Source organism: Cynocephalus volans, chromosome X (genome assembly GCF_027409185.1).
Source record: "Cynocephalus volans isolate mCynVol1 chromosome X, mCynVol1.pri, whole genome shotgun sequence".
NCBI lineage: Eukaryota > Metazoa > Chordata > Mammalia > Dermoptera > Cynocephalidae > Cynocephalus > Cynocephalus volans.
In genome coordinates this window covers 2,479,647-2,489,703 of record NC_084478.1, presented here as the reverse complement: position 1 = coordinate 2,489,703, position 10,057 = coordinate 2,479,647, and positions in this window count along the sequence as shown.

Below are 10,057 nucleotides of genomic sequence, written 5' to 3'. Positions count from 1 at the left end.
AAATGGAAAACCAGAGGCTAATAGTTGGCTAATTAGGCTTGAGAAATATATATATATATATATATATATATATATATATATATATATATACACATATATATTTAATGATCAGTGTATTTTTATTGCATTTTAGGATCTTATCATTTTTCTCAAAGCTTCACAGGGTCAAAATTGAAAGCAGAGGCTTTAATTACATCCTGGACTTGAGCTCAGGAGTAGGTGATGAAACAGTAGTGTTCTGGGATGAAATGCATCTGTGCATAGAAAGTAATTTCTCCTTTGTTCACCAAAAAAATCTCCAGTTAAGTTTTGCATATTACTTAACAGGTGGAGGAGAGGGTTTGAATCCTTTCACCATTAAAAAATGACAAATGCACAAGGTGATGGGTACATTAACTACCCTGAGCCCATCAGTACGCAACATATATATGTATCAACACATCATATTGTACCCCATAAGCGTGTACAATCACAATGTCTCAATTAAAATAAACAAATAACAAACTTTTGAAACATTAGAAATGTTCTTTAACACCTTCAAAAGAAAATTTAATATCTTTAAGATTCTACCAAATTTCGGATTATGAAAGAACCCATATGTAGGTGCTGAATTGTATAATACCCTTATATTCTAGATGAAAGATGTGGAAAGAAAACTCAATGTCCCCAGGTCGAAGACGATCACTACAAATTGAAGACCAGCATCTCCTCAGGCAGGACACTGGTTCCTGAACCCCAAATTCCATTTAGTCAATTCCAAGTGCCACTAGTTCTACCTTGAATATTATCCCTTAAATCCAGTTATATCCATACATGTTCCCTCTCGTTGGCAGTAGCACAAGAAGTTCACTGCTCCCTTTTCTTGGATATCTCAAAACCCCCTTAACTAGCCTAGACATTCTCATTTTGCCACCTGTCCCCTCTAAAATGCAGCACCGTGCAGAGCAACCCTATGCATGCACAAATCCAGTTACAATACTCCCTAAAAGGGTCCAATGGCTTCCTGTTGCTTCTACGATTAAAAACCCAAATCTCAACATGATTGTCAAGTCTCACTGAATTGAGCTCTTGCTCTTCTGCCAAATTCTCCTCTTACAACCTCTCTCATTGATCCGACACCTGGACTTCCTAAAATCCCTAAAACGATCCATGACTTTGTCCCCTGGGCATCCTCTGCCTGTGCAACTCCCTGCCTTTCCTGCTACAAATTCCCACACGTGCTGTCATTCCTAGTGTAAGCATCTTTTCATCAGAAAAGCTGACCCCTACAACTCCATCCACCCACAGTCCCTACCCTACTCTCTGTTCTTTTTGTCCCCCCCCCCATCACTTTTGTATTTGTATGTTTAATTTGGAGATTATGACTTGGTCTTCTGCCTGTCTCCACTAGACTGCACAATCATGGAAGGCTGGGATTGTGTCCACTCACTTCTGATAGTGTCGAGTGTAGGGCATGGAAAAGGTGCCTATAACAGCCAAGTTGCTAGCATGACTATTGTCCTTTCTCTTTCTTAACGTCTACACTCCCAACACAGTCTTCAGGACCTCCTAATGTTGTCTGCCTGTCTGCATGCTACTCCCTGGGATGGTTCATTGCAAGTGTCAACCTGACTGAGCTAAGGGATGCCCACATAGCTGGAAAAGCGTTATCTTTGGGTGTGTCCATGAGTGGGTTTCTGGGAGAGATTAGCATTTGAATCAGTAAACTGAGTGGAAAGTATCTATCCTCACCGATGGGAGTGGGCGTCATCTAATCCACCCAGGATGCAGATAAAACAGAAAGCTGGAGAACAGGAGAATTTGCTCTCTCTTCTTGAGCTGGGACATCCCTTTCCTCCTGCCCTTGGACATTGAAGGTCTTGGTTCTCAGGCTTTTGGACTTGGACCATATAATAAACAGCAGCCACTTTCCTGGTACTTCAGCTTGCAGATCAAAGATCATGGGACTTCCTGCCTGTCATAATTGCATAAGCCAATTCCCATAAAAAAATCTCCTCTTACAGCTCTCTCTCTCTACATAGTTATATCTATAGAATATGTACAAGGACACCTCGAAAAGCTCATGGCAAAATAGAATTAAAACATAGTACAAATCTTTCCATGAACTTTCTGAAGTCCCTTCTATATCCTACTGGCTCTGTTTCTCAAAAGAATCCTTATTTACAGATTCGCAAACCTATATCTCACCTATAGCTCCTCTCCAGCCCTATCTTTAGCTTAAGATCTATATACCCAACAGCCAGATGTCCTAAATTGTGTACTTAACCATCAGTGATCTTCATGGACACAATTAAAATAGAAACTGAAGAAGTTAAGTCTTTGTAAAGATAATACAACACGCTTGCATAGTGCCCAGTTAAAGTCATCAGAAAAACTTGGCCACCATCATTATCATGATTTTAATTATTTACCCAAACTCTAGAATGCTCCATGCACGTATGTATACAGTTGTTAAAGAAGAATGCTAAAATTTGCAAAATTCAATACTGTGTTACCACAGTATTAAACTCTCTGTTCCTGGTCACTATAACCCTTCACATATCCCGTCAGCCTTGATTTGGAATTCTCTAAATCAGGGATGGAATGAAGTCTCCATTTTAAAATATCTGAGGGAACGGGACAGCTGAAATAGCTTCAGATCAAAAAAGAAAGAGTTACCTCTTTTTGATGAGGGTGCTCGGGCTTTGGAACATATTCTAAATAAACATTTAAATATAATGAAATTGTACGGCTGCGCTATGAGCGGATTCCAGGCTTGGTTATTTTAGTGTTTGCCTTGGAAATCGGAATCACCATTGTCTCCTTATAATGACAACTCCACTTCTATCAACAGTTTAGTGGGCTGCACCCCACATCACAAACTCTCTTCACTAGTTTCAAATAATCCAAGCTTTTCATGACTGGAAAGGATTTATAAGTGGTCCTGCTGTCTCCAGATGTTTACTCATTTGATTACATTTTTCCAAAGACATATGTGACTCACAGAAGGCATTCCAACTCAGAAATCTTTGCCATGGATTAATCAGTTGGGAACCAGACATGATCAACCTTAACTGCACATTAGAGTCCCTGGGAGGCTTTAAAAGACCCTGATGTTGACACCCCACCCCCACATGTTCCTACTTTTATCGGTCCAAGGAACAGGTTCATATCAGAAACTTCCTGGTTGATTCTGCAGGGCAGCCAAGGTTGAAACCAGCATTCCAGGTGAAACTTACCTGCCTCGTCCTAAAACCTCCCCTGCCAGCCCCTGAAGAAGGACAATTCACTGCCCTCTGAAATCTTATGCTACCTGTTATCCTCTCTTCCTCTGGCTTCAGTCTCTTCTCTGCAAATGTCCCACATATCTACCATCTTAAAAATTTCCTAAAATGCTCCTTTCATTGATTGTAAATTGCCCTGAGCTGCTCCCATCACGGTGTCTAAACTCTCAAGAATATCATGCTGCAAACTAGCTCAACAGGATCCTTCCATGGTTCAATTTAGGTTTTTTCCTCTTGTGCTATTCACAGAGAAAGCAGACAAGAGTTTTTATTCTGAGGAATGTGAAAAATAAACGTAAGGCTATTTCATCCATGTGAGAAAAAATGCAACTTCACATCTAACTACCTTTTTCATTTCTAACTTAAATTCCACTTAAAACTTGGAACTCTTGTAATTTCTTGGTTAAATATTCACTTCTAACTTTACTTCCAAGATGAGCTGAGTCGAATGAGATGTACATATATCTTCACACACAACCTGTGCAAGCACAGATGCACGTACACAAACATATATGCTCATGTGCTCAGCACACATGCACACACAATACACATAGCACACATACACACAACACGTGCACAGACACAAGCGTACACATGTGCACATATATACTCATGCATGTGAGTGCATGTATATAAGCATAAAACACATGCTAATATGTACCACGTGTGCACATGCACACAAGCATGCACAAATCATGACCATACAACACATCTCCACATGCACACACAGCACACATATTGCACAAGCATGCAACATGTGCACAGGCACATGTGCACATATATGTGTGCACATGTATACTCATGCATGCACAAAGCATGGCCACACAACACACCTCTGCATGCACAAACAACACACAAACGCATGAGCATGCAATATGTGCACAGACATGTGTGCACATACATATGCACGCATGTATATATGCACAAAACACATGCTGATATGTACCTCGTGCATATGCACACATGTATGCACAAAACATAACCACACAACCGACATGAACATGCACACACAACACATAGCACATGACCATGCAACACGTGCAGACACAGGCACACATGTGCACATATATACTCATGCATGCATGTACGTGTGTATTCACACAGAACACATGCTCATATGCACCACACATGTGTACATGCACAGATATATGCATGAAACAAAACCATACAGCACACATGGAGGTACACACACTCCTGCTCCAAATGCAAATGTTAAATAAATACATATTTTGAAATGTGATTTTAAATGTATAGACAAGTTTCTGGGTGCCATAGAAAACAAAGGATCTCAAAGCCAGAGATATGGGCAGGAATTTAGTTCATACTGCCTGCTCTCAGGGCACTCAGACCTGGGGATATCTCGTGTGCATGGGTCATGATGCACATGCAGGAAAGAGATTCATGCAGGCCCCACATCCTGGGAGGCCCTGGGACTGAGGTCCCCACAGATAACTTGCAGGCAAAGCAGCTGTTCAACCAAGCGTTAGGACCAAATGATTAACCACCACATTTTATAAGTTAATAATCTTGTTAATACGAAGAGCAAACACACAATTTAAAAGCACTAAAATATGAGACAGCTTCCAGGCAACCTGAGGGAGGAGATGAGAAAGGAAATAGAGAAACCTCAATATAACCCATAAAAGGTAGAAAGGAGAAAAAAAAAAAAAAAAAGGAGAATCTTAAAAATAGAAAACAGTATTAAGAAAGCAGAAATAAGACCAAATGTCTTAATATTTATAACTAATATGAGTTTATCTGCCTACTAAAATAGAATCTCAGACTAATTTTTTTTTTTAAAAAAACCCATTCTATGCTTTTCCTAAAGGACATGCCTAAAACCTAATGACAAAAATTTGAAAATAAAAAGTTGTAAAAATCTACACCAGGCAAATAACAACCAAAAGAAACTTGTTGTAGCAATAGCAATATCAGCCAGAAAACAAATTTTAAGTGAAAATCACAAATGAAGATAGGTGGGGCTATGACTAAAGGACAGAAGTAACAAACAACAAAGATGACATGAAAATCGTAAACCTGTACATATTTATTTATGGTTTCAAGATAAAGCAAAACATGAGTAAAAAACATAAGGAATGATTGATAACTCACAACCCACATGGAAGTTCTTCGCGCGCGCACGCGCACACACACACACACACACACACACACACACACACACACACACACACACACATATAGTATATTTATGTAGATCAAGAAAAGCAAAAGTCAGCCAGAGTAGAGAAAACTTTAACAAGGAATCCTTCTCTGTAAATACCTAGAATATGAATGTTAATGAATTTGCCTGCTCACCAGTCAGAGAATGGCTGTTTCATGGTTTCTTATCTTGTTACCTAGTGGAGAAAAGAATAAATTAAGAACATCTGCAAAGCAAATCATTTTCTCATAAACAGATAGTTATTGATCCAAAACCTTAATTAGACTATTTCATGGTGAGCTACTACGTCTCTTTATACCTAATTGCAAACAAGTGATATTTTCCCAGAGAGAATAAGGCAAAATTGTGTGCATCTACCCGACTCAGGATAATTCTCATGGCAGAGTTCTAACAAATTATGTTGATGGAGGCACAGAAACCCTTCACTTGGAAGTCCATAAAATCAATCAATAATCAATGAATGGGCACGTATTCAAAAACTATTTGCATCAGACCTAGTTTATAGGTGGTACTCTTCTGAAAAGCATCTCCTTCTTTATACATAGCCCATCAACAGTGCTGTCTAGCTGACAATGCACAACCACGAATAACATAAACCTGCCAGAGTCATGGCGGCCAAACTCATTTGGCCCAGGAGAACGTGTTTAGCAGCTGTTATTATAATCCTTTTATGAGACCAAAGAGGGGCACAATCTGGTGTCTGCCTGTCCAGCACCCTCAAATTACTCCAAGTTGGCAAGGTTTTACAGGCTGAAGAGCTACCCCGCAAGACAAATAACACATCGTAAAGATGAATAACACCGCATATGGTTTATAGAGCTTTAGAACTCCCAAGACGTTTCCACACACCTGTTCCCATTTGATCCTTGAAATATCTCATTTTGCTTGCCTCTGAGGGTTAATGAGTACTCTCCTGTTTTTCTGGGAGAAGGAACTGACTATTGCAGAGTTGAAAAGACTTTCACAGGGTTGGTGACTTGAAGAGCCGGGTTCCAGGGTGAGGCTTCTGATTCTCAGTTGTGAGTGTGTGTGTGTGTGTGTGTCTGTGTGTGTGTGTGTGTCTGCGTGTGTGTGTGAATCAACCAGTTCCCAAGGTCATCTTTTTGTCTTCATCTCTTTGGCAAGGCTCTCCAATGTGACATCTCAGAGTCTGACTACTGTGGGGCGTTTGGTGAAGGCCACACCCTAACCTTTGAATGGTGGTCCATTTTCTCTGTCCACAATGTCCAATCAATTCTTCTGCATTAGACTTGCCCACATTGTGATCTCCTGAAAAACACACTGTTTTTCATTTCTCGAATCCCACCGCCTAATACGTGACATTGAATTCCAGTAAATTCACAGTGAAGAAACCTACAGTTTCCTAAGAGTTAGGTGAGAGACACAGAAACACTGTCGAATTTTGAGTGCTGCTTTTGTAATCGCCCATAGTAGGCATTTCCACCATCATTTAATAAGGATCTCTCCAATTTAAGATGGATAGAAGTCACCACTGATGGTCCTAGACACCAGTGCCATGTTCGCCCTAACTGGCATTTTTAAATAGATGGAAATAAAAGTCACCTTTCAGGGATAAGCTGGAGCTAAGCACCTATGCATCTGGCCTGAAAGAAATGCTCAGCCCTGACACAAGGAGGCAGGAACAAGGATGCTCATTGCAACATTGTTTTTAAATAGAGACAAACTGAAACGTCCACTATCTAAAGAGGAATGTCTACATAAATCAGCATATTTTCATACTGTAGAATTCTATGTGTAAAATCAGGGATGAGATAGTTCTATGCCTATCAAAGAGGGATAGATTTCTAAGATACGTGTAAAGTTTTAAAAAAATAAATAAATTATCCTAAAAATATACATCATACTATACCTTGTACTGAACACATGAACATGTCAAGATTTTCCTTTGTGTGAATGTTTGTAAAAACACGGCAGAAGTCTATAAAGAAAGAACTCATAGCAGCTGTAAACTCTAGGACAGAGTACGACAGGTGGTTGCCAATATAAACTGTACCTTTACCTGTAATAATAGTTTAAAATTTAACTTAACAAAAAGATGGTACCAATTTCACACTTATTCACTGCGTGGCTTCTGCAAGTCTCCCTACCTGGTCTGGGCTGCCATTTCCTTTTAAAACATACCCTTTATTATGAGGGGGTTGTACTCAATGATCTCCTGGAATGCTTTGATGAAAGCTGTATAATTCTATAATACATTTTTCAAGTGCAGGTGAAACCCAAACAGTAATTACTTCATGAGCCCTTTCATCTAGGGAAATAGCAATGCTACCTGGTATATTATCTCCTTAACCTTTACCACTTATCGACGATGAAAGACGGTCATAATATCCTCAGCCCCACTTTTACATCAATAAAATGAGCTACAGTCGCTTAAGAAGTGTTGCTTAAGGTCAACGATAAATGCAAAAGGAGCCTCTCCATTAAGGAAAACATTATCTATTAATATTCCCTAATGGAATATTCCAGCCTCTGAAACTACTCTCGTAAATGCCAATGTTCTGTGGGTGGAGAAAATCATCTCCTTTCTTCTGTCCTCTATACACTTAAAAAAATGTGCAATCCTAAACAATTTTCGCCAAGCCCTCTTGATGATAAGAGTCCGTGGTTACATGAGTGAGTCTTAGATGTCATTACAATCCAGGTAAGATTCAGCAGAATTCTGCAGCTTGCACCGTCAAGTGGAGAAGAGCAATTTATCACACATTTCATACTAATCTCTATATCCTTTCTTTGCTAAGTGCTCGGAACAAAAACCTGGAATGTCAGTATACGCAGCTGAAGCAAAGGAGAGTCCCCGATGGGCTTTAAAGAGATAAATCTCCACGCGTGATTGTGATATGAAGGTGAGAGCCAGGTAGAGGGGACAGGCAAAATGCACCAGGCCGGGGTTCTTTGACCTCAGCGCTACTGCCATGGGAGGCTGGATGACTCTCTGTGGTGGGGACCGTCTTGTGCACTGCAGGGTGTTAAGCAGCATCTCTGGGCTCCACGCACCAGATGCCAGCAGCACCCCCAAGCCCCAGTTGTGACAACAAGAAATGTCCTTAGACATTGCCCATTGTCACCTGGGGGCAAAGTCATTCCTGATTGAGACCCACTGTGATAGACAGATAGATGGATAAGATAGATTGATGGTAGATGGACAGAGAGATAAGATAAATAGATGATAGATAGATACATAACAGAGAGTAGACAGACAGACAGACAGGTTTTTCATCTTCTGCACTACTGACATTCAGTATGCATCATTCTCTGCGGTGTGGCTGTCCCGAGCACTGTAGGGTGTTGAACAGTGTGCCTGGGCTCTGCCTTCCAGGTGGCAGAAGCAACAAGCCCCCCATTATGACAACAAAAATATTTCCAGACATTACAAAGTGTCCCCAAGGGGACAAAAATCATCCCCTCTCCAAGGTGAGATTTTCAGAACTAGACTAATGGGAAGTCATGTTTTTGAATGAAACCAATTTACTGTATATTCATGATCCAAGATGCTGACTTTCTTATGCAAGAGTAGAGTTATCAAAGTGTTGCTGATTTACAGTATAAGCTCTGTGACTCTACTCCATTTTTTATATTAATATCTTAATTATTAAAGGTTAAATCATAGTTTCTTAATGGCTTTATTTTACTGATTTAGTACTGGGAAAGTTCAGAAGGTTATGACTGGTTTCTCATACAGTTCCTTACCTATGTAAGTCATTTCTAAAGAGATTCACATACATTGCAAAACTTCCCCCAAACCCTGATATTCAATAAGTCTTGAAATGTTATTGTTCTAAAATATAAAAAGAGAATGAATACCAAGCAGTATGAAAAATTTTTAAAGAAATTTTTGTTTAAAATAAAACTTTCTTTTTTTTTTTCTTTTGTAACTATTAGTCTTTTCATTGGACGAGATAGAAATCACCTTCCCATTATTTGATTTTTACCAAGAAAGATACTACCAGTAAAAAAATTAAAATATGCTCAGTATGAAATACATTGAACACAGGAAAGCCTGGTCTCTAGAGTGGTAAAAGTGTTATGTTCTGCTGTATATGTCAACTTTGAATTTTTTAAAAGAGGGAGAAATAGTAATATAAGATATTCGTTTATTCATTGCAATAGTATGGGCTATATAACCCACTTCAGAGATCATAACAGGTACCCTCTCAAAACAATTAAAATTAAAAGACAAGTTTTTGAGTTTACAAACTTACTTGTGCAGACTTCATAATCCAGCTACCAAACAATGACCATCGCCTCCATGATCTTTGATATGCTTACTTAGTTCTCTTCCTGAGATAGGTGTAAATATTCTTAAACAGTAATGATACAGAATGCTATAAAACCCATCACAGAAATTATGATGTGACACCCAAAGTGTCCATGCACAGACAAAAGAAAGAAAAACCAATTCCAGTGCAACCAGAATCTAATGGATGGTAACTCACCAATAACAAAGAATGAACTATTGATACACACGACAATCAGATCTCATGAGTGAAAGAAACCAGACATAAGAGTATATAGTATTTATAATCCTGTGCATGTAAAATTCTGGAAAAATGCAAAAAAAAAAAAAAAAAAGACTTCCAAAAACAAATATTCA